We start from the raw sequence: 14,024 nt of genomic DNA, 5'->3' as shown, positions 1-14,024 counted from the left end.
TTTGATTGGTCTTAAAAATTTTTTTGTTTTATTTTCTTAATTTCATTGTTCTTTTGTATTATTAAGTTCTAGATTCAGTTCGGTTTAACAGTTATTAATTGTCTGCCATGTACAAGTCATTTCACTATGTGCTGGGCAATTATCTTGGCATACTGGGGATCCACCTCTATGGATCCATAATCTCATCAAGTGTAGACATGACCGCACGAGATGCAGATCCCGGCTTGTCCATGCCCGCTCTAAACAAGCCTGTTCACTTTTGTGCATATACTCACACAAATGCACTGCAGAAGGTCCACTCAACGTACCAGGGCATTCTTTATTTCTTCGACATCAGAGGATGCCAATAAGGGACTGAGAGTTATCAGTTATCCTTAGCTCTCATCCTATGACTGAACCATCTTTTTAACTTCTTCCTTTAGGGTTAGAAAGTCAATATTTATATAATTCAGTTCCTTCACCTTGGGCTTACTGGACAAGGATCTCACATTTAAAATACCAATAGGTAAGTTAATATTGACAGGGAGTCAAAAAACCATGTGATTCTTGGCATTCTCTATCTCCTTTCCTGCAGTTTGACATTGTTACCACAGAAATGGAAGTGGGCCACATAGGACTGAGGACCATTTTGTATTTTTCTTTGTTTAATGGACTGTCATGGCTAAAGAATTTATCAGCAAGGGGTCAGCCTACTGGTAATCAACCTCTCTGTTCTTGGCTGGTCCTCCAAAAGAATATTCATTTTATTACCTGGTCCATACTGGAAGCCTTTCTGGTATCAAAGAGCCTGATAGAGTTTGCTCTCCATTGGTATAGCCTGCAAGAACACAGGGTCACACATGGACAAAAATATTTATAGCAGCTCTTTTTGTGGTGGCAAAGAATTGGAAATCGTGGGGATGCCCATCAATTGGAGAATGGTTGAACAAGTTGTAGTATATGAATGTAATAGTATACCATTGTTCCATAGGAAATGTTGAGCAGGCAGATTTCAGAAAAACCTGGAGAGACTTACATGAACTGATGCTGAATGAAGTAAGCTGAACCAGGAGAAAATTATACACAGCAACAGCAACATTGTGCAATGATTAACTATGATAGACTTAGCTCTTCTCAGCAATACAATGATCCAAGACAATTCCAAAAGACTCATGATGGACAATGCTAACCACATCCAGAGAAATAACTACGGAGTCTGAATGCAGCTGAAAGTATGCCATTTTCACTTTTTTTGTTTTTTGTCTTTTCTTTCTTGTAGTTTTTCCATTTTGTTCTGATGCTTCTTTTACAACATGACTAATATGAAAATACGTTTAACATGATTGTGCATGTATAACCTATGTTAGTTTGCTTGCTGTCTTGGGGAGGGGGGAGGAGAGGGAGGAAAGTAGAAAAATTTGTAACTCAAAATTTTACAAAAATAAATGTTTAAATGTTTACAAAAAATAAAAATCTTTACATGTAACTAGGAAAAAATACTGTTGGGGTGGGGGAGAAAGAATCCAGGGTCATCTCCATGTCATGAAGAGTCATCAGAATATGACTTTATGAAAGCATTGATATAAAGATTAAAACAAACAAACAAAAAAACAGTCTCTACTCTCAAGGAATTTGTATTCTACTGGAGGAAACAACACCTAATTTTACACTACCATCTAATAATTTCAAGAAGGAAAGAGAACTAGCAACTAAAGGGATCAGGAAAGGCATTGAGTAGGACATGGCACATGAGTTGAGCCTTGAAGGAAGTTAAGGATTCTAAGGGAACAGGTGATTCCAAACATGGAGAAAAGCCTGGGGAAATATATGTGATGGGGTGCTTACGTTTGGACCCTAATTCTAACATTACATTTCTCCTTAGTCTCTGCTTGAGGGCCTGTGCCTGGACCCCAGTTCTAAAATCACATCTCTCCCTAGCTTCAAAATACTGTCTCTGACAGTTTCTCTCTAGTTCAAGGGCAGCATGCCCTAGCAGAATACATATCTCTACTCCTTTCACAATAGGCAGCTGTGCCTACCATAGACTGACTCCCTGTGTATTGCTAATTGGCTGTGCACTGGGACATAACAGTATTTACTACTTACTGACCTGCCTAATATGTATCCTAGACGTAGTCAAATGTATACTCCCTTACATTCATCTTGTCTAACAAGACATTTGATGGAAGCCATCTGGATATTGCCAGGCAGTCATGACTGATAATTAACTTAGTGAAGTTTCACAGTCAAAACCACACCCATAGGTAGCCCCACCTTGGGCTATTTCCCAGTGAACTCTGGGTAAGATACCTGCCCAGTAGATACAAAAACTGCATGTTCCTTTAAGAACTGACCACCCCTTAACCACTCCCTAATCGCACCCCCAAAACACCTAATTGACAGGTTTCACCCCCAAATCTTGTACTTAAACTTTCCCTGTAGCCATGTAAAGTTGCAGGTTCCCTAGGAACCCTTGCCCACTATAAAGCATAATAAATCTTTGCCTCCTTGACTTGAAGAATGTTTGAGACCATGAATTCATTCCAGATGGTCCTGACCCTCTTCAGTACTCGGGTCTTTGAGGGGCATTCCCTCTCAATGACCCCGTCTGGGAACTCCAGTCTTGGGGTTCTGGCACCTGAACTCCCCAAACCCTCAACACATAGAGAGATATAAATTTAATTCAGGGAATACCTAGTGGTCAATATTGACTGGAATGTAGAAAGTATGGAGGGAAGTAATTTGAAATAAGTCTAGAAAGATATGCTGAATCCCGGCAGTAGAGGAATTTAAAGGTCAGGCTGAAAAGTTTGTATTTTATCCTAGAAGAGGTAATATGGAGTCATTAAAGATTTTTGAATAGGTGAGTAACAGGTCAAATGTATGTGGAAGATGAATTGGAGAGGGGAAGAGACTAGACATAAGAAGGCTAATTAGGAAGATAATGTAAATGTCCAGGTGAAAGATGATGAGAACTTGAACTAGAGTGGCCATGTAGGCAGAGATAAGGGAATTTATTTGAGTGATAAAGTGAAGGTAGATTTGCTAATACTTGACAACTGATAAAACATAGTGGGTAAGCAAGAGTGAGGAGTGATTGGGTGATTGGAAGGACAGTAGTATTGTCAAGAGAAACCAGAAAGTTTAGAATAAATATGGGTTTGGAGGGAAATATAGAAATATTTTGGACATGTTGAGTTTGGCATGCTAATGGGGCATCAAGTTGGAGATACAGAAATGGAATGCAGGAGAGATATTCTTGTGAAATAATCCAAGGCTCAATGATCATTTGCATAAGATTTTCTTCAGTGGTAGAGACTGATGGTATGGTGCTCTATGCTTGAATGAGGGGCAGAATTGGTGAGAGAAATTGAAAGAAAAGATTCTGGTCTTTGGGCTTCTAGTTTCTAGAGAGTAAATACATGGCTCCAGATTCTTCCTGGTTTTTGTATCCCTTTACGGACCTTTCCCTGAAGAAATCTAGTTTCAGTATAGGATATCTCAGTTACAGAAGTAATGACTGAGTAATTTGGAGAAATATCAGAAAATTTAGGGGGAGATAGAGTTAACATGGCAGAATAGAAGGAAAGAGGTAAATCAAATTCCCCTCTCTCTCCTTCAGCTTCTCCAAATAGATATAGAAAACATATTAAGAGTTAATAGGGAAATCCAAGAAAAAGTCACAATGAGGTATTCTGCCAACCCAAATCAGTATATGGAGACAGACTATAATATGCATGCACAGGGGAATACACACAGATATCAACTCATGTATACACACGGACACACATGTACAAACTTGCATGTACATGGAAACTCACAAGATACCCACTCACACATACATATTGACATACATGTACAAAGGGATTGGCATACATATGCAAGTACACAGAAAATAAGGATAGATATACATAGAGACTGACTCACCCATGCACACATGTATGTAAAGAGAAACATACATGAAAATAGGAGAGCTATATAGACATTGGGGAAGGGGTCTACACAGGATCATGCTGTATAGAACATTCTACTCCAAAGGAAAAGTTCTGTACCAGATCAAGAGGAGGTCCTAGACGCAACACAGACAGGCCTAAACTTGTGTAGGATTCAGCAACAGGTGCCAACTGGCAGCTCTGTCACTACCCAGCTGTGGGTCATAGATCCAGGACAGACTGAGGAGGGGAACTGCCTCTAAGGGTGTCTTTCAGGGGTGAGAAGAAGTTGTGATTCTAAACTGTATACCAAGCAAGGAGCAAATCTGAATGCCATAATAGCCAGTAGATCCCCAGGAACAGAGTGGGGGTCTCAGTTCCAGGTCCCAGCCTAGTATGAAGCCTGCAGAGGAATAAGTAGGGCAGGAATGCCAAACCAGAGAAGATCCTACAGTTCTGTGAACTCTGCAGTTCTCTGAACCAGCAGAGCTTTCTACCCAGCTGTTTGTGACTGAGTCCAGCAGCAATTACTGGAACTCCAAATAGGGCAAGACCACAGACATGTTGTTCAGACCCAAACTCAGGTTAGGAACTTACAGAGCTCAGATAAGGGAGTCAGGAATCAGATTTATCCTGATCAGACCACTTTGGAAATACTAAAAGCTTGCAGGTCCCCAGCCTGTACTGTGCCTGAGATCCTGGAATAGTACAATCCTCAATATTCCCAAGAAATCCACAGCAGGACCAGCCTAGACATTCCTTCCAGAAATGAACAGAGCTAGACCCTGACATTAAGTCCAAGAGTCCAGAAGTAGGCTGGAAGCACAGGTCCAACCAGGTCACACTCTTATTCAATAAACCAATGGCTCCCTATCACCTCCAAGATAAATAGGAACTCCTTGTTTGGCATTCAAAGCCTTAATAACTTGCCTCCCACCCCACTTTTCAGCCTTCTTATACCTTACTCTCTCCTGTCCCCCAAACCCTATGTACCATATGAAGCAATGACACTATGTCTTTGCTGTTCCTCAAAGGAGTTTCCATCTCCAGACTCCAGGCATTTTCACTGGCTGTTCCTTATGCCTGTTCCTTATGTTCCTCTTCATCTCCACCTCCTGGCTTCCCTGGCTTCCTTCAAGTCCCAGCTAAAATCTCAATTTCTTTTTTTTATTCAATATATTTTTTATTTATGTTATTAAATATTTCCTAATTATATTTCTTTTCTTTTGGAGGGAAATGGAATTAAGTGACTTACTCAGAGTCTAAGTGTCTAAGGCTAGATTTGAACTCATGGGGTGAGTTGAATAGGAGAATGGTGTATAGCAAGAAATAACCATAGAGTTAAAAAATATGTCAATAAAACTTTTTAAAATTTCATTTCCAAACTAAATTCACTTCCTTTTTTGACATATCTGATAGATCAGGGGAATGCCCCAAACATGTTATGTATGAATTTCAGCAAGACATTCGATAAAGTTTCTCCTGACATCCTTATTAACAAGTTGGAAAGACAAGAAAAAGATGATAGCATAGATAAGTGAATTTGGAACTTTTTGAATGACAATGTAAAGAGTCACTCTTAATCAACTGACCAAGAGGGAAATCCATATGGGAATGCTATCTCTCCATGGCCCATTTTGTATTCAGCCTTTTTATCAACAACTCGAATGGAAGTGTAGATAGTATATTTATGTATAATTTATGAATGAAAAAAAACAACAAGAGGGATAACTAACATGTGTGATGACAGAATCAGTATCCAGAAAGATCTCAACAGGCTAGAATATGATAAACAACAAAAATGGTAAGAGGGTGAAATAAACAGATTACATGGACATCCATTGTCACCTAATAAAGCTGACTTAGATTTCAGCTGGCAGATGCATTTTAATATTGCTCCCAGGGGAAAGCAGGGATGTGCCTAAAGCTCTCACCCAGGGCCATCCAAATACTTATAAAAATGGCTCTGAACAAATAATAGAACTGCAGAACCCACGAAATAGCAGAGGGAAGCAGGGCTCCAGCCCAGGACAGCCTGGATGGTCGCTGAGTAAGGTCTATCACCGAAGGTGAGAGTGGAGGGGAGCAGAGCCCAGTGTGGGCTGCGCCCAGACAAACCAGACTGGGAGCCGAGCAGAACAGGCCCTAGCGCCCTGAATCAGTAAGCTGTAGCAGTTACCAGACTTCTCAACCCACAAACTCCAAAGACAACAGAGAAGGTTAGTGGGAAAAAACTGTGGGGACAGAGTGAAAGGAGTTTGCAGTTTGGCCACCTGGGGGCAGCAGAGGTGGTGCAGCTCTGAGGAAAGAACTACAGCTGAAGTTGCTTCTGACCCCAGGCCCACCTCATGAGAGGAATTAAGTGGCAAATCAGAGCAAGAGTGCAGAGCCTGCTCAGATCTGAGTCGTGGTCCAGGTTGGCGGTTCTTGAGGGAAGAGGAGCACTGGTGAAGCAGAGCTTGCTGTGTACAAATAGCTCTGAAAACAACAGCACAGCCCCAAAAGCTTGGGACAAAGTACTTTCTACTCTACAAGCAGTCATACCCCGATGAAAAACTCAAGGGTTAAGTAGTTGGCTGGGAACATGGCTTGGCAGCGAAAATGGACTCAGATTCAGACTCAGACTTTGGATTCTTTCTTTGGTGATGAAGAAGACCATAACATACAGCCAGAAAAAGTCAACAAAGTCAAACAGCCTATGTCAAAAGCCTCCAAAAAAAACATGAACTGGTCTCAGGCCATGGAAGAGCTCAAAAAGGATTTGGAAAAGCAAGTTAGAGAAATAGAGGAAAAATTGGGAAGAGAAATGAGAGTGATGTGAGAAAACCATGAAAAACTAGTCAACAGCTTGCTAAAGGAGACACTGAAAAATACTGAAGAAAATAACACCTTAAAAAATAGACTAACTCAAATGGCAAAAGAGCTCCAAAAAGCCAATGAGGAGAAGAATGCCTTGAAAGGCAGAATTAGTCAAATGGAAAAGGAGGTCCAAAAGACCACTGAAGAAATTACTACCTTAAAAATTAGACTTGAGCAAATAGAAGCTAGTGACTTTATGAGAAATTAAGATAATATAAAACAGAACCAAAGGAATGAAAAAATGGAAGACAATGTGAAATATCTCATTGGAAAAACCACTGACCTGGAAAATAGATCCAGGAGAGATAATTTTAAAATTATTGGACTACCTGAAAGCCATAATCAAAAAAAGAGCCTAGATATCATCTTTCAAGAAATTATCAAGGAGAACTCCCCTGATATTCTAGAGCCAGAGGGTAAAATAGAAATTGAAAGAATCCACCGATCACCTCCTGAAAAAGATTCCAAAAAGAAGACTCCTAGGAACATTGTTGCCAAATTCCAGAGCTCCCAGATCAAGGAGAAAATACTGCAAGCAGCCGAAAGAAACAATTTGAGTATTGTGGAAACACAATCAGAATAATACAAGATCTAGCAGCTTCTACATTGAGGGATTGAAGGACTTGGAATATGATATTCCGGAGGACAATGGAGCTAGGATTAAAACCAAGAATCACCTACCCAGCAAAACTGAGTATCATGCTCCAAGGCAAAATATGGACTTTCAATAAAATATAGAACTTTTAAGCTTTCTCAATGAAAAGATCAAAGCTGAATAGAAAATTTGACTTTCAAACACAAGAATCAAGATAAGCATCAAAAGGTAAACAAGAAAGAGAAATTACAAGGGACTTACTGAAGTTGAACTGTTTTGTTTACATTCCTACATGGAAAGATGATGTGTATAATTCATGAGACCTCAGTATTAGGGTAGCTGAAGAGAATATACATATATATATATATGCACATATATATATATATGTAGAGATAGAATGGTGGTAAATATCTCACATAAAAGTGGCAAGAAAAAGCAGTTCTGTAGGAAGAGAAGAGGTGAGGGGGAATGAGGGAATCTTGCTGTCATTGGGTTTGACCTGAGGAGGGAATAACACATACACTCAATTGGGAATCTTACCCCACAGGAAAGAAGAAGGAAGGAGATAAAAAGAGGGGATGATAGAAGGGAGGGCAGATTTGGGGAGAAGGTAATCAAAAGCAAACACTTTTGAAAAGGGACAAGGTCAAGGTAGAAAACTGAACAAAGGAGGATAGGAGAGGAAGGAGAAAAATAGAGTTAGTCTTTCACAACATGAGCATTGTGGAAGGGTTTTGCATAATGATACACATGTTGAATTGCTTGCCTTCTTAGAGAGGGTGGGTGAGGAGGAAAGAGGGGAGAGAATTTGGAACTCAAAGTTTTAAAAGCAGATGTTCAAAAAAAAAAGTTTTTGCATGCAACTAAGAAATAAGATATACAGGCAATGAGGCATAAACATCTATCTTGCCCTACAAGAAAGTAAGGGAAAAGGAGATGGGGGGAGTGGGGTGACAGAATGGAGGGCTGACTGGTGAATGGGGCAATCAGAATATATGCCATCTTGGAGTGGGGGGAGGGTAGAAATGGGGAGAAAATTTGTAATTCAAACTCTTGTGAAAATCAATGCTGAAAACTAAAAATATTAATTAAATAATAAAAAAATATTGTTCCCAGAAGGAGGTGGTATTGAGAACAGGTGTTGGACTGAGGATCTTTCCACAGAGGAGGTGGTATGTGAGCTAAATCTTTAAGGAAGATAAGGATTCAGAGAGGTGGAATTGGAAAGTGTACATTCCCAGATCACAGATTTTAGGGCTAGACTTTAAGTGGAGACTTTGGAAGTCATACAGTCCAAATTTGTTATTTTGTGGATAAGGAAACTGAGACCAGAAAGGATAAATGATTTTGTTTTATAGAGTCATCCTGCTACTAAGTGCCAGGTTATATTTCAGGTCCTCTGACCCTATAGGTAATGTTTTTTCTACTGCATCCTGCTACATTCCTGGTTTAGGGAATGACTTGAGAAAATGCAATGAAGCAGGAGATACTGTGTTGAATTTGGAAAATAACTAGTGGTCTAGTTTGATTGAACACAAAAAGTATAAAAGAAGAGTAATATGAAACAAAACTGGAAAGGTAGGTTGGCAATAGATTCTAAGACACTTTAAATACTAGGTGGAGAAATTAGCATTTTATTCTAAAGAATTTCAGATACCCACATGACATCTGTTTACTATTCGCTGCCTCTATTCATCTCTGGCACTTCTCTGGCCTTGGAGTACAAAATGAAATAGGGCAGAGACTAATAGAGTTTTGTCAAGATAACTCACTGGTCATAGCAACACATGGACATCACCAGATAGTCAATATTGAAACCACATTGACTATATGCTTTGCAGCCAAGGTGGAAAAGCTCTATGCAATCAGTTAAAACAAGACTTGGACCTTACTGTGGCTCAGATCATGAGCTTCTTATTGCAAAATTCATATTTAAATTGAAGAAAGTCAGAAAAACCATCAGACCTTAAAGGTATGACCTAAGTATGACCTTTATGAATATGAAGTGGAAATGATGAATAAATTTAAGGGATTAGATCTGGTAGAAAGAGAAGAACCATGGATAGAAATTTGCAATATTGTATAGGAGGGAGCAACAAAAAACATTCCAAAGAAAAAGGAGAGCAAGAAAACAAAATGCAGGCTGATGAGGCTTTACAAATAGCTAAGGGGAAAAGGAAAGGGAAAGACATAACCAACTGAATGCAGAATTCTGGAGAAAAGTAATGAGGGATAAGAAGAGTTTCTTAAATAAGCAACTGCAAAGAAATAGAAGAAAACAATAGAATAGGAAAGACAGGAGATGTCTTCAAGAAAATGAGAGTTATCAAGGAAATTTTTCATGCAAAGATGAGCATGATAAAAGACAAAAATGGCAGGGGCTTAACAGAAGTAGAAGAGATTAAGAAGAGATGGCAAGAATATATGGAAGAACTATATGAGAAAGATCTTAACATGACTGATAACCATAATGCTGTGGTTACTGATCTAGAGCCAAATATCCTGATGAATGAAGTAAAGTGAGCCTTAGGAAGTATTACTAACAATAAGGCTAGTCTGGCTGAGCTATTAAAAATCCTAAAAGATGATGCTGTTAAAGTGTTGCATTCAATATGTCAGCAAATTTGGAAAACTCAAAAGTGGCCAATGGATTGGAAAAAGTCAGTTAGCCAGTACTAAAGAAGGACAATGCCAAAGAATGTTCAAATTACTGAACAACTGAGCTCATTTCACACAGCAGCAAGGTTATGCTTAAGATTCTGCAAGCTAGGCATTAGCAATATGTGAACTAAGAATTACCAGAAGTGCAGGATGGTTTTTGAAGAAGCAAAGAAACTGTAGACCAAATTGCCAACATTCATTGGATTATTGAGAAAGTAGGGGAGTCCCAGAAAAACATCTACTTCTGCTTCATTAACTACACTAAGCCTTTGACTGTGTGGATCACCACAAAATGAGGCAAGTTCTTAAAGAGATGAGAGTGCCAGATCATCTTACTTGTCCCCTGAGGAACCTGTATGCAGGTCAAGAAGCAACAGTTAGAACTGAACATGAGACAACTGATTGATTTAAGATTAGAAAAGGAGTATGACAAGGCTGCATATCATCTTATTTTTTTAACTTATATGCAGAATACATTATGCAAAATGCCAAGCTGGATGAATCAAAAATTGGAATTAAGGTTGCCAGGCGAAATATCAACAATCTCATATATGCAGATAATACTACTCTTGTGGCAGAAAGGGAAGAATTAAGAAGCCTTTTGATGAGAGTGAAATAGGAGTGTTTAAAAGCTGGCTGGAAGCTAGCTTATCATTAAAAAAACTCTAAAATCATGGCAACTTGTTCCTTCACTTCCTGGCAAATAGAGGGAGAAGAATGGAAGCAGTGTCAGATTTTAGATTCTTGGCTGAGACAGTGACTGCAGCCATGAAATTAAAAGATGCTTGTTTCTTGGACAGCATATCTGGACAGCATCCTAAAAAACAGAGACATTACCTTGCCAACAAAGGTCCATATAGTCAAAACTATGATTTTTCCAGTAGCAATGTATGGCTGTGAGAGGTCAACTATAAGGAAAGCTAAGCATTGCAGAATCAATGCTTTCTAATTGTGGAGCTGTAGAAGACTCTTGAGAGACCCTTGGACAGCAAGGAGAGAAAAACAGTCAATACTTAAAGAAATTAATTCAGATTATTCACTGGAAGGTCAAATGCTGAAGCTTAAATACTTTGGTCTCATAATGAGAATACAGGACTCAGTGGAAAAGACCTTGATGGCAAAAGGAAAAACAGATGGCAGAGGACAAGGATAAGATGGATAGATAGTGTAATGGAAGCAATAACTATAATCTTGGACAGGCTTCAGAGATAGTAGAAGATAGAAGGGCCTACCATGCTATGGTCCATGGGGTCACAAAAAGTTGGACTTGACTGATTAATAACAAAGATTATGTGACTAGAGAAAAGCAATTAATAATATCCATGGAGATAAAATTAACAATTATGATTACATCAATTTGAAAAACTTTTGTACAAACAAAATAAATTCATTTAAAATTGGAAGGGAAACTGTTAAATGGGAAAAATATTTACAGCAAATTTCATAAATGTCTCATATCAAAGATATATAAGAAATTGATTTAAATATATAAGAACAATGCCAAAAATAAAAACAGCACCCCCAAAGTTATTAAACTGTCCATTCCCTTTGATCTAGTGATACTGCTATTAAGTTTGTACCCCAAAGAGATGAAAGAAAGATGAAAAGGGCCCCTATGAACAAAAATATTTTATAGCAGAACTTTTTGTTGCAACAATCTAAAGCAGCATACAACATTTGGGGCATACCGAAACAAATAATAGTAAATTAACATAATGGAATATTATTGCACCATAAAAAATGATAAAAGAAATGGATTTAGAGAAACATGAGAAGACTTTTACGAACTAATACTAAAATGAGTAGAAGCAGGAGAACAATTTAAACAATGACTACAACATGTAAAGAAAAAAGACTGAAAGATTTAAAGCTATGATCAATGCAATGACCAACAACAGCTCCAGAGGATGATGATTAAGCATGTTTCTTATGGATTTCAGAAAAATCTGTCATAATATATTTGTGGACACATGTGGAGGGGTGGTTAGATAATAGTACATTTTAATGTCTTTAAACTATTGGAAGGCCAGAGCCAGAGTTGTGTTTAATAAGATTGTTGTTGTTTGACCTTCGTTCTTGAAGAGGACCAATGAACAGATTGCCTGAAGAAAGTTCTCCTATGAAACACCACAGGACTATATTCTTGGTCCCGTTCTATACAATAATTTTTTCTCAATTACTGGGTGAAGGTTTAGATAGCATAGTTATCAAAATTTTGGACAACATAAAAAATAGCTAACATCCTAAAATGAAGCATTCATAATCTCATCACAGTAGAACAGTGGTGTCAAACTCAAATAGAAATTTGTCCCTGTGAGTCAAATATTGACTTAGAAAATGATGAATTGACATTCTTTATGCTGTATTATATTTTGTTTATTTTCTTAAACATTTTCTAATTATGTTTTAATCTGGTTTAATTTTTAATAACAATTTTAATTTAATTTTAATCTTAGGTAATTAATTAAAATTTAATCTAAAATAAATTTTAATTAAATTTTTAATTTTAATGTTTTAATCTGGTTAACATTTTAATCTGGGCTAGTTGCTGACAGCAGCCTATGAGTTTGACAGTAGAGAAGTCTTTCTACCAACAAAGATCAAAACCCAGCTATGACTTAGTAGGTACCTCCTAGGGAATTCCTGGTATATCTAAAGGTTAAATGACTTGCTCAAGGTCACAAAGCCTGTGAAGTGTTACAGGTAGGATTTCAACATAGGACTTCCTGATGCCAATCCCAGAATTCTATACACTACTTTTCACCACCTGTTTGGGCAATATATTAGAATACAGAATCCAGATCTAAAAAGATCTAGGCAGCATGCAACAATGGGATGAATCTGTTAAGCTGAAATCTGGTAAGTAAACTTGGGTATAAAAAAGTTCAGCTATGCAAGTAAAAGATGAGAGATGCATAACTAGAGAGAAGCTTGTGAAAAATCTAGCAATGCTAGATTGTAACCTCATTGTGAATCAGCATTGTAATATAATGGTGTAATATCTTGAGGTGGAAGAAGTTTTGGACTTGAGAATCAGGAGAGGTAGATTCAAAACCCAGCTCCAGAACTCACTAGCTATATGAGCTAGTCACATGACTTTTCTGAACCTCAGTTTTCTCATAAGTAAAATGAGGATAATAATACATGCACTGTGTACCTCATAACAAGGTTATTATGAGGAAGGCATTCTGTAAATCTTTAAGTGTTTTAAGTGTGGATAATTATCATTAAGTAGATAAAAGCTAATGGGATCTTCAAATTTTTTTTAAAATCCATGAATTAATTGGTGTGAGTAGTTCTTATCCTCATGCAAATCATAACCCCTTCACACCTTACTAGAGGGCTTCATTAACCATGTTGGTTGAAAAATATCATGGTGGCAAGGTGGCAAATCCTCTTGGAATGATCTTCTTTTAAATTAGGGAAGCCAGTCCTTGGATGTTCATCACTAAAGTCCATACTGAAAGTCCTGCTAGCTCTTCAGTACTAGCCACATTTTCCAGTAAAATGGAAAACCTTTAAAAAACCTAGGGTTATCTCCAGGCCAAGACAAAGCATCAAAGTTGGAAATTAGAGGAAGTAATATGATGTAAGATTGAATTAACAGCTAGGTAGAACAGTGAATAGAGTGTTGGAAGACCTCAGTTCAAATATTGCCTCAAACACTTCTTAGCTATGTAGCCCTGGATAAGTAATTCAACTTTCTCAACCTCAGTTTCTTCATATGTAAAATGATGAAAAATAGTACTTACTTTAAAGGTACATTGTGAGGATCAAACAAAAATATATGTAAAATATTTTAATTAAGCATTGCATACTGTTCTGGATGCCAGAGTTCAGAAGATTGATTTAAAAGATGAAACATGACCATACATGGGTGACCAGAATAGTGAAGATTCAAAATTATGCCATAGTAAAGTACTGAAATGCTTAGTTTAAAGAACTAATATTATAGAAGACATGATCACTGTCTTCAGGCATGTAAGAGTTAATATATA

This window comes from Trichosurus vulpecula, chromosome 1, assembly GCF_011100635.1.
Source record: "Trichosurus vulpecula isolate mTriVul1 chromosome 1, mTriVul1.pri, whole genome shotgun sequence".
NCBI lineage: Eukaryota > Metazoa > Chordata > Mammalia > Diprotodontia > Phalangeridae > Trichosurus > Trichosurus vulpecula.
This window is presented reverse-complemented; position numbering follows the sequence as displayed.